The sequence below is a fragment of the Triticum aestivum genome, chromosome 5A (genome assembly GCF_018294505.1).
Source record: "Triticum aestivum cultivar Chinese Spring chromosome 5A, IWGSC CS RefSeq v2.1, whole genome shotgun sequence".
In the NCBI taxonomy this organism is placed as follows: domain Eukaryota; kingdom Viridiplantae; phylum Streptophyta; class Magnoliopsida; order Poales; family Poaceae; genus Triticum; species Triticum aestivum.
This window is the reverse complement of record NC_057806.1, coordinates 689,868,165-689,877,640: the sequence shown is the minus strand read 5'-3', so window position 1 is coordinate 689,877,640 and position 9,476 is coordinate 689,868,165.

Genomic DNA, 9,476 nt, shown 5'->3' with positions numbered 1-9,476 from the left:
GGACAACAATGAACCTACGAACTATGGAGAAGCGATGGTGGGCCCGTATTCCGACAAATGGTTAGAAGCCATGAAATCCGAGATAGGATCCATATATCAGAACAAAGTATGGACTTTGGTGGACTTGCCCGTTGATCGGCAAGCCATTGAGATAAATGGATCTTTAAGAAGAAGACGAACGTGGGCGGTAATGTTACCGTCTATAAAGCTTGACTTGTGGGAAAGAGTTTTTCAGAAGTTCAAGGAGTTGACTACGATGAGAATTTCTCACCCGTAGCGATGCTTAAGTCCGTCGGAATCATGTTAGCATTAGCTGTATTTTTCGATTATGAAATCTTACAGATGAATGTCAAAACAAGTTTTCTTACCAGTTTTCGTAAGAAAAGTTGTATGTGATACAATAAAAGGTTTTGTCGATCCTAAGGATGCTAAAAGGTATGCTGGCTCTAGCAATCCTTCTAAGGACTAGAGCAAGCATCTCGGAATCGGAATATATGTTTTGATGGAGTGATCAAAGCTTTTAGGTTTATACAATGTTTGTAAGAAACTTGTATTTACAAGAAACTGAGTGGGAGCACTACAACATTTCTGATAAGTATATGTGGATGACATATTGTAGATCCAAAATAATATAGAATTTCTGGAAAGCATAAACGGTTGTTTGAAGAGTGTTTTTCAAAGGAAGACCTGGATAAAGCTGCTTACATATTGGGCATCAAGATCTATAGAGATAGATCAGGACGCCTGATGATACTTTCAAAGAACGCACACCTTGACATGTTTTTGAAGGAGTTCAAAATAGATCAGTCAAAGAAGGGGTTCTTACCTGAGTTGTAAGGTGTGAAGTTGAGTAAGACTCAAAGCTTGACCACAGCATAAGAAAGAGAAAGGACGAAGGTCGTCCCCTATGCTTTTGTCATAGGCTCTATACGGTATGCCATGCTGAAGTACCGCACCTGATATGTGCCTTGCCACATGTCTGGCAAGAGGGTACAAAGGTGATCTAGGAGTAGATCACCAGATAGCGGCCAAAATTATCCTTAGAGGAATAAGGAAATGTTTCTCGGTTATGGAGGTGATAAAGAGTTCGACGTAAAGAGTTACGTCGATGCAAGCTTAAAACCTATCCGGATAGCTCTGAGTAGAGATACCGGATACGTATATTGGAGCAACAATTTGGAATAGCTCCAAGTGGAACGTGGCAGCAGCATCTACGATATAAAGTTTTCCGAAATACATAGGGATCTGAATATGGCAAGACCCGTTGACTAGAACCTCTCTCACAAGCATAACATGATCAAACCCAGAACTCTTTGAGTGTTTATCACATAGTGATGTGAACTAGATCATTGAGTCTAGTAGACTCTTGGATGTTGGTCACATGGCGATGTGACCTGTGAGTGTTAATCACATGGCGATGTGAACTAGATTATTGACTCTAGTGCAAGTGGGAGACTGTTGGAAATATGCCCTAGAGGCAATAATAAATTAGTTATTATTATATTTCATTGTTCATGATAATCTTTTATTATCCATGCTAGAATTGTATTGATAGGAAACTCAGATACATGTGTGGATACATAGACAACACCATGTCCCTAGTAAGCCTCTAGTTGACTAGCTCGTTGATCAATAGATGGTTATGGTTTCCTGACCATGGACATTGGATGTCGTTGATAACGGGATCACATCATTAGGAGAATGATGTGATGGGCAAGACCCAATCCTAAGCCTAGCACAAGATCGTGTAGTTCGTTTGCTAAAGCTTTTCTAATGTCAAGTATCATTTCCTTAGACCATGAGATTGTGCAACTCCCGGATACCGTAGGAGTGCTTTGGGTGTGCCAAACGTCACAACGTAACTGGGTGGCTATAAAGGTACACTACAGGTATCTCCGAAAGTGTGTGTTGGGTTGGCATGAATCGATACTGGGATTTGTCACTCCGTGTAAACGGAGAGGTATCTCTAGGCCCACTAGGTAGGACATCATCATAATGTGCACAATGTGATCAAGTAGTTGATCACAGGATGATGTGTTACGGAACGAGTAAAGAGACTTGCCGGTAACGAGATTGAACAAGGTATCGGGATACCGACGATCGAATCTCGGGCAAGTATCGTACCGCTAGACAAAGGGAATTGTATATGGGATTGATTGAATCCTTGACATCGTGGTTCATCCAATGAGATCATCATGGAGCATGTGGGAGCCAACATGGGTATCCAGATCCCGCTGTTGGTTATTGACCGGAGAGTTGTCTCGGCCATGTCTGCATGACTCCCGAGCCCGTAGGGTCTACACACTTAAGGTTTGATGACGCTAGGGTTATAGGGAAAGTATGTACGCGGTTATCGAATGTTGTTCGGAGTCCCAGATGAGATCCCGGACGTCACGAGGAGTTCCGGAATGGTCTGGAGGTAAAGATTGATATATAGGAAGTATGGTTTTGGCCACCGGAAGTGTTTCGGGCATCACTGGTAGTGTACCGGGACCACCGGAGGGGTCCGGGTGTCCACCGGGAGGGGCCACCAGCCCCGGAGGCTTGCGTGGGCCATAAGTGGGAAGGGACCAGCCCCTATGTGGGCTGGGGCGCCTCCCACCAAGGCCCAAGACGTCCTCAAGAGGAGAGGGGGCAAACCCTAGGCGCAGATGGGCCCTAAGGCCCACCCTTGGTGCGCCCCCCTCTCTCTCCCCCTTGGCCGCCTCCCAGATGGGATCTGGGGGCTGCCGCCACCCCTAGGGAGGGAACCCTAGGTGGGAGCACAGCCCCTCCCCTCCCCCTATATATACGTGAGGTATGGGGCTGCCCAACATGTGTGATTTGCTCTCCCCGTTGGCGCAGCCCTACCCCTCTTCCTCCTCGTCTCTCGTAGTGCTTGGCGAAGCCCTGCTGGAGTCCCGCGCTCCTCCACCACCACCACGCCGTCGTGCTGCTGCTGGATGGAGTCTTCCCCAACCTCTCCTTCTCCCCTTGCTGGATCAAGGCGTAGGAGACGTCACCGGGCTGTACGTGTGTTGAACGCGGAGGTGCCGTCCGTTCGACACTAGGATCATCGGTGATTTGGATCACGACGAGTACGACTCCATCAACCCCGTTCACTCGAACGCTTCCGCTTAGCGATCTACAAGGGTATGTAGATGCACTCTCCTTCCCTTTGTTGCTAGATTACTCCATAGATTGATCTTGGTGATGCGTAGAAAATTTTGAATTTCTGCTACGATCCCCAACACTACCATACTTTTATAATCTAAATAAACACGAGGCAACACCTTTTCTTCCTTCTCATAATGCCTAATAGGTATGTTAAAATGTGCAGCGAGGTGTGAAGCATAAATGCCTCCAAAGATGGGACCCTTAGTACGGTTCATACTTAACCGTCTAGCAATAATGCCGCCCATACTAAAAGAGTTATCACCGTATAAGCCGTGGTGCAAAATAATAATATAAGGGATACCCAGGTTTCCACAGTTTCCGCGACCAATTAAGCAACAACTAGCAAATAATGCAAAGTAGCGTAAAACAGGGAAATGTATGCTAGTGATTCGTGCATCGGAAACCTTCCTTGTTTCCCCTACAGTGATAGTGTCAATAAATCCCTCCACATCATCACGATGTGGTTCTTTTGTCTTGCCCCCAAAAGGGACTAAACAAATCCGACAGAAATCATAAAGTGACTTCTCCTTATGCTCATCATATAAATGAAATTCCACCGTAGGTGGTGAGTTCTTAGAATGAAAATGAAAGTTTTGCACAAAGGTATTTGTGAGCAAGAGATACTGATCGCATTGGTCGTGGAGGAAAGCGGTAAGGCCTGCAGTCTGAGCCAACTCACGAAAATCTTCATAAATCCAGGCTGCTCTTAAGAAATCCTCGGAAGGCCATTCACACGCCCGAACCTCCGCGGTGCGAGGAAAATTATACTTAGGCTTCGGTGCCTTCTCCTTCGAGCTTTGGCTCAATGAGCCCCTCAAAAGTCTCCTCATCATTTTCTGAAAAATTCTGAAATTTTTAGTAACTTCAAAATAAAAGTAAACCAAACTCAATAATATTGATAGCAATCACTCCTACAAGTGCCTAGAGCCTATATCATGCATCAAAACTACTTTTGACCATATAAATTTGACATGCAAGCTCAAGAACAGGGTCACCTAAGCAGAAAAATTTTGTAATGAATAAAACACTAGAACAAAAACTAATTGGACCAATGGAGGAGTCACATACCAAGGAACAATCTCCCCAAGCAGTTTTGTGAGAGGTGCTTTGAGCAAGGAGATCGAAAATGGCAGCAAAGAGGGCTGGAACTCGTGCTTGAGTTGGTTTTTCGTGTTTGTGGGAGGAAGAAGAAGAGGATGGGTGCAGGAATAAGTGGAGGAGGGTCACCGTGGGACCACGAGGCAGGGGCACGCCCAGGGGGGCAGGGCACGCCCTCCACCCTCGTGACCAGGTGGTAGCTCCCCTCGCAGTAATTTTTGCACCATAAATCCTCAAATATTCCCGAAAAAATCATATTAAATTGGCATGTCATTCTGAGGACTTTTATTTTCGGGACATTTTTATATTGCACGGATAAATTAGGAAACAGAGAGAAAAATACTATTTTTACTTTATTTCAACTAAATAACAGAAAGTATAGAGAGGGTACAGAAGGTTGTGCTTCTAGTTTTATCCATCTCATGCTCGTCAAAAGGAATCCACTAACAAGGTTGATCAAGTCTTGTTAACAAACTCATTCCGATTAACATGAAACCGAAGAAATTTCGAATAGCACTAGGTTACCTCAACGGGGATATGCACATCCCCAATAATAAGTATATCATATTTCTTCTTGACAGTAGGAAGAGGAAATTCAAAACCTCGAAATATAATCGATGAAATTTTTCCGATAGAATTAATACTATGAACTTGAGGTTGTTTCCTCGGAAAGTTTACCGTATGCTCATTACCATTAAAATGAAAAGTGACATTGCCTTTGTTGCAATCAATAACAGCCCCTGCAGTATTAAGAAAAGGTCTTCCAAGAATAATAGACATACTATCGTCCTCGGGAATATCAAGAATAACAAAGTCCGTTAAAATAGTAACGTTTGCAACCACAACAGGAACATCCTCACAAATACCGACAGGTATAGAAGTTGATTTATCAGCCATTTGCAAAGATATTTCAGTAGGTGTCAACTTATTCAAGTCAAGTCTACGATATAAAGAGAGAGGCATAACACTAACACCGGCTCCAAGATGACATAAAGCAGTTTTAACATAGTTTCTTTTAATGGAGCATGGTATAGTAGGTACTCCTGGATCTCCAAGTTTCTTTGGTATTACACCCTTAAAAGTATAATTAGCAAGCATGGTGGAAATTTCAGCTTCTGCTTTCTTTCTTTTATTTGTAACAATTTCTTTCATGTACTTAGCATAAGGATTCATTTTGAGCATATCAGTCAATCGCATACGCAAAAAGATAGGTCTAATCATTTCAGCAAAGCGCTCAAAATCCTCATCATCCTTTTTCTTGGATGGTTTGGGAGGAAAAGGCATGGGTTTCTAAACCCAAGGCTCTCTTTCTTTACCATGTTTCCTAGCAACAAAGTCTTTCTTATCATAACGTTGATTCTTTGATTGTGGGTTATCAAGATCAACAGCAGGTTCAATTTCTACATCATTATCATTACTAGGTTGAGCATCATTATGAACATCATCATTAACATTTTCATTAGGTTCATATTCATTGCCAGATTGTGTTTCGGCATCAGACATAGATATACCATTTGGATTATCAGGTGGTTCAGCAATAGGTTCACTAGAAGTTTGCACAGTTCTATCATTTTTCCTTTTCTTGCTTTTAGAAGAACTAGGTGCATCAATATTATTTCTCTGAGAATCTTTCTCAATTCTCTTAGGGTGGCCTTCAGGATACAAAGGTTCCTGAGTCATTCTACCAGTTCTAGTAGCCACTTTAACATCATAATTATTTTTCTTACTATTCATCTCATTGAGCAATTCCTTTTGAGCTTTAAGTACTTGTTCTACTTGAGTGGTAACCATAGAAGCATGTTTGCTAACAAGTTTAAGTTCACCTCTAATATTAGCCATATAATCACCCAAATATTTAATCATATCAGCATTTTGTTTTAATTGTCTACCAAAATAAGCATTGAAGTCTTCTTGCTTAAACATAAAATTATCAAACTCATCCAAGCATTGACTAGCAATTTTAGCAGGAAGGATTTCAGCTTTATCATATCTATAGAGAGAATTTACCTTTACTACCTATGTCGGGTTATCGAGGTCTGGAGGTTCTTCAATAAATAAAGGATTAAGATCATATGTTTCTTCAATAGGCGGTAAATTAAGACCATGTATTTCTTCAATAGGAGGTAAATTCTTAACATCTTCAGCTTTAATACCTTTTTCTTTCATAGATTTCTTTGTCTCTTGCATATCTTCGGGACTGAGAAATAGAACACCTCTCTTATTTGGAGTTGGTTTAGGAATAGGATCATTAATTGGAGCAGGAGCTGGCTCAGGAGGTGCCCAATTATTTTCATTTGTCAACATATTATTCAATAAGATTTCAGCTTCATCCGGTGTTCTTTCCCTGAAAAGAGAACCAGCACAACTATCCAGGTAATCTCTGAAAGCATCGGTCAGTCCATTATAAAAGATATCAAGTATTTCATTTTTCTTAAGAGGATGATCAGGCAAAGCATTAAGTAACTTGAGAAGCCTCCCCCAAGCTTGTGGGAGACTCTCTTCTTTAATTTGCACAAAGTTGTATATTTCCTTTAAAGCAGCTTGTTTCTTATGAGCAGGGAAATATTTAGCAGAGAAGTAGTAAATCATATACTGGGGACTACGCACACAACCAGGATCAAGAGAATTAAGCCATATCTTAGCATCACCCTTTAATGAGAACGAAAATATTTTAAGGATATAAAAGTAGCGAGATCTCTCATCATTAGTGAACAGGGTGGCTATATCATTTAATTTAGTGAGATGTGCCATAACCGTTTCAGATTCATAGCCATGAAAATGATCAGATTCAACTAAAGTAATTATATCAGGATCAACAGAGAATTCATAATCCTTATTAGTAACACAGATAGGTGAAGTAGCAAAAGCAGGGTCAGGTTTCATCCTAGCATTTAGAGATTGCTTATTCCATTTAGCTAATAACCTTTTGAGTTCATATCTATCTTTGTAAGCTAAAATAGCTAAAGAAGCTTCTTGATCAAATAAATAACCCTCAGGAATAACAAGTGATTCTTCATCACCACTTTCATCATCATAATCAGATTCAATATTTTCAATCTCTCTAGCCCTAGCAAGTCGTTCCTCGAGAAAATCACCAAGTGGAACAGTAGTATCAAGCATAGAAGTAGTTTCATCATAAGTACCATGTATAGCAGAAGTAGCATCGTCAATAACATGCGACATATCAGAACGAATAGCAGAAGCAGGTTTAGGTGTCGCAAGCTTACTCATAACAGAAGGTGAATCAAGTGCAGAGCTAGATGGCAGTTCCTTACCTCCCCTCGTAGTTGAGGGATAAATTGTTGTCTTAGCGTTTTTCAAGTTCTTCATAGTGTCCAGCGGATATAAATCCCAAGTGACTCAAAGAATAGAGCTATGCTCCCCGGCAACGGCGCCAGAAATTAGTCTTGATAACCCACAAGTATAGGGGATCGCAACAGCTTTTGAGGGTAGAGTATTCAACCCAAATTTATTGATTCGACACAAGGGGAGCCAAAGAATATTCTCAAGTATTAGCAGTCGAGTTGTCAATTCAACCACACCTGGAAACTTAGTATCTGCAGCAAAGTGTTTAGTAGCAAAGTAATATCATAGTGATGGTAACGGTAACAAAAGAGTAACGAAAGCAAAGTAATGTTTTTGGTATTTTGTAGTGATTGTAACAATAGCAACGGGAAAGTAAATAAGCGTAAACCAATATATGGAAAGCTCGTAGGCATCGGATCAGTGATGGATAATTATGCCGGATGTGGTTTCATCATGTAACAGTCATAACATAGGGTGACACAGAACTAGCTCCAATTCATCAATGTAATGTAGGCATGTATTCCGAATATAGTCATACGTGCTTATGGAAAAGAACTTGCATGACATCTTTTGTCCTACCCTCCCGTGGCTGCGGGGTCCTAATGGAAACTAAGGGATATTAAGGCCTCCTTTTAGTAGATAACCTGAACAAAGCATTAGCACATAGTGAATACATGAACTCCTCAAACTACGGTCATCACCGGTAAGTATCCCGATTATTGTCACTTCGGGGTTAATGGATCATAACACATAATATGTGACTATAGACTTGCAAGATAGGATCAAGAACTCTCATATATTGATGAAAACATAATAGGTTCAGATCTGAAATCATGGCACTCGGGCCCTACTGACAAGCATTAAGCATAGCAAAGTCATAACAACATCAATCTCAGAACATAGTGGATACTAGGGATCAAACCCTAACAAAACTAACTTGATTACATGATAAATCTCATCCAACCCATCACCGTCCAACAATCCTACAATGGAATTACTCACGCATGGTGGTGAGCATCATGAAATTGGTGATGGAGGATGGTTGATGATGACGACGGTGACGAATCCCCCTCTCCAGAGCCCCGAACGGACTCTAGATCAGCCCTCCCGAGAGGTTTTAGGGCTTGGCGGCGGCTCCGTATCGTTAAACGCGATGAATTCTTCTCTCCTATTTTTCTCTCCCCGAAAGCAGATATATAGAGTTGGAGTTGGAGTCGGGAGGTCTCCAGGGGGGCCACGAGGTAGGGGGCATGCCCTAGGGGGGCACCCCCCACCCTCGTGGACAGGATGTGGCCCCCCTGGTCTTCATCTTTGGCGAGGATTTTTTATTATTTATTGTAAGATATTCCATGGAGTTTGAGGTCATTCCGAGAACTTTTGTTTTCTGCACATAAAACAACATCATGGCAGTTCTGCTGAAAACAGCGTCAGTCCGGGTTAGTTCCATTCAAATCATACAAGTTAGAGTCCAAAACAAGAGCAAAAGTGTTTGGAAAAGTAGATACGACGGAGACGTATCAATACCTCAAGCGAGAAGCCTTAATTTAGGAAAAGTATTATTTATGTGGACTCCTCATAAAATTATATGCCCCCTTTTCATCATCTTCATGTTCTGCCACACGATCCTACCCGACGACGTTGATGTGAGACAAGCCATAGGAAAAGAAGCACTCATGATGTGTTTGTTGGGTCACTCGTAATTGGTATTAAATCACTAAAATGTGTTGTCCTCATTGCAACACATGGACAATTAGCTAGTTAAGGGTACATAGGGTCACCAAACGTAACCGGATGAATCGAATAGTAGGTCAAAATTAAGGATAGAAAGAAAGACACACATTCTTTTATACGTACTATATAGTACAAATGTTGGACCCCCATAATGTTCCAAATGTCAGATTCCTGGGCAGGCTAGA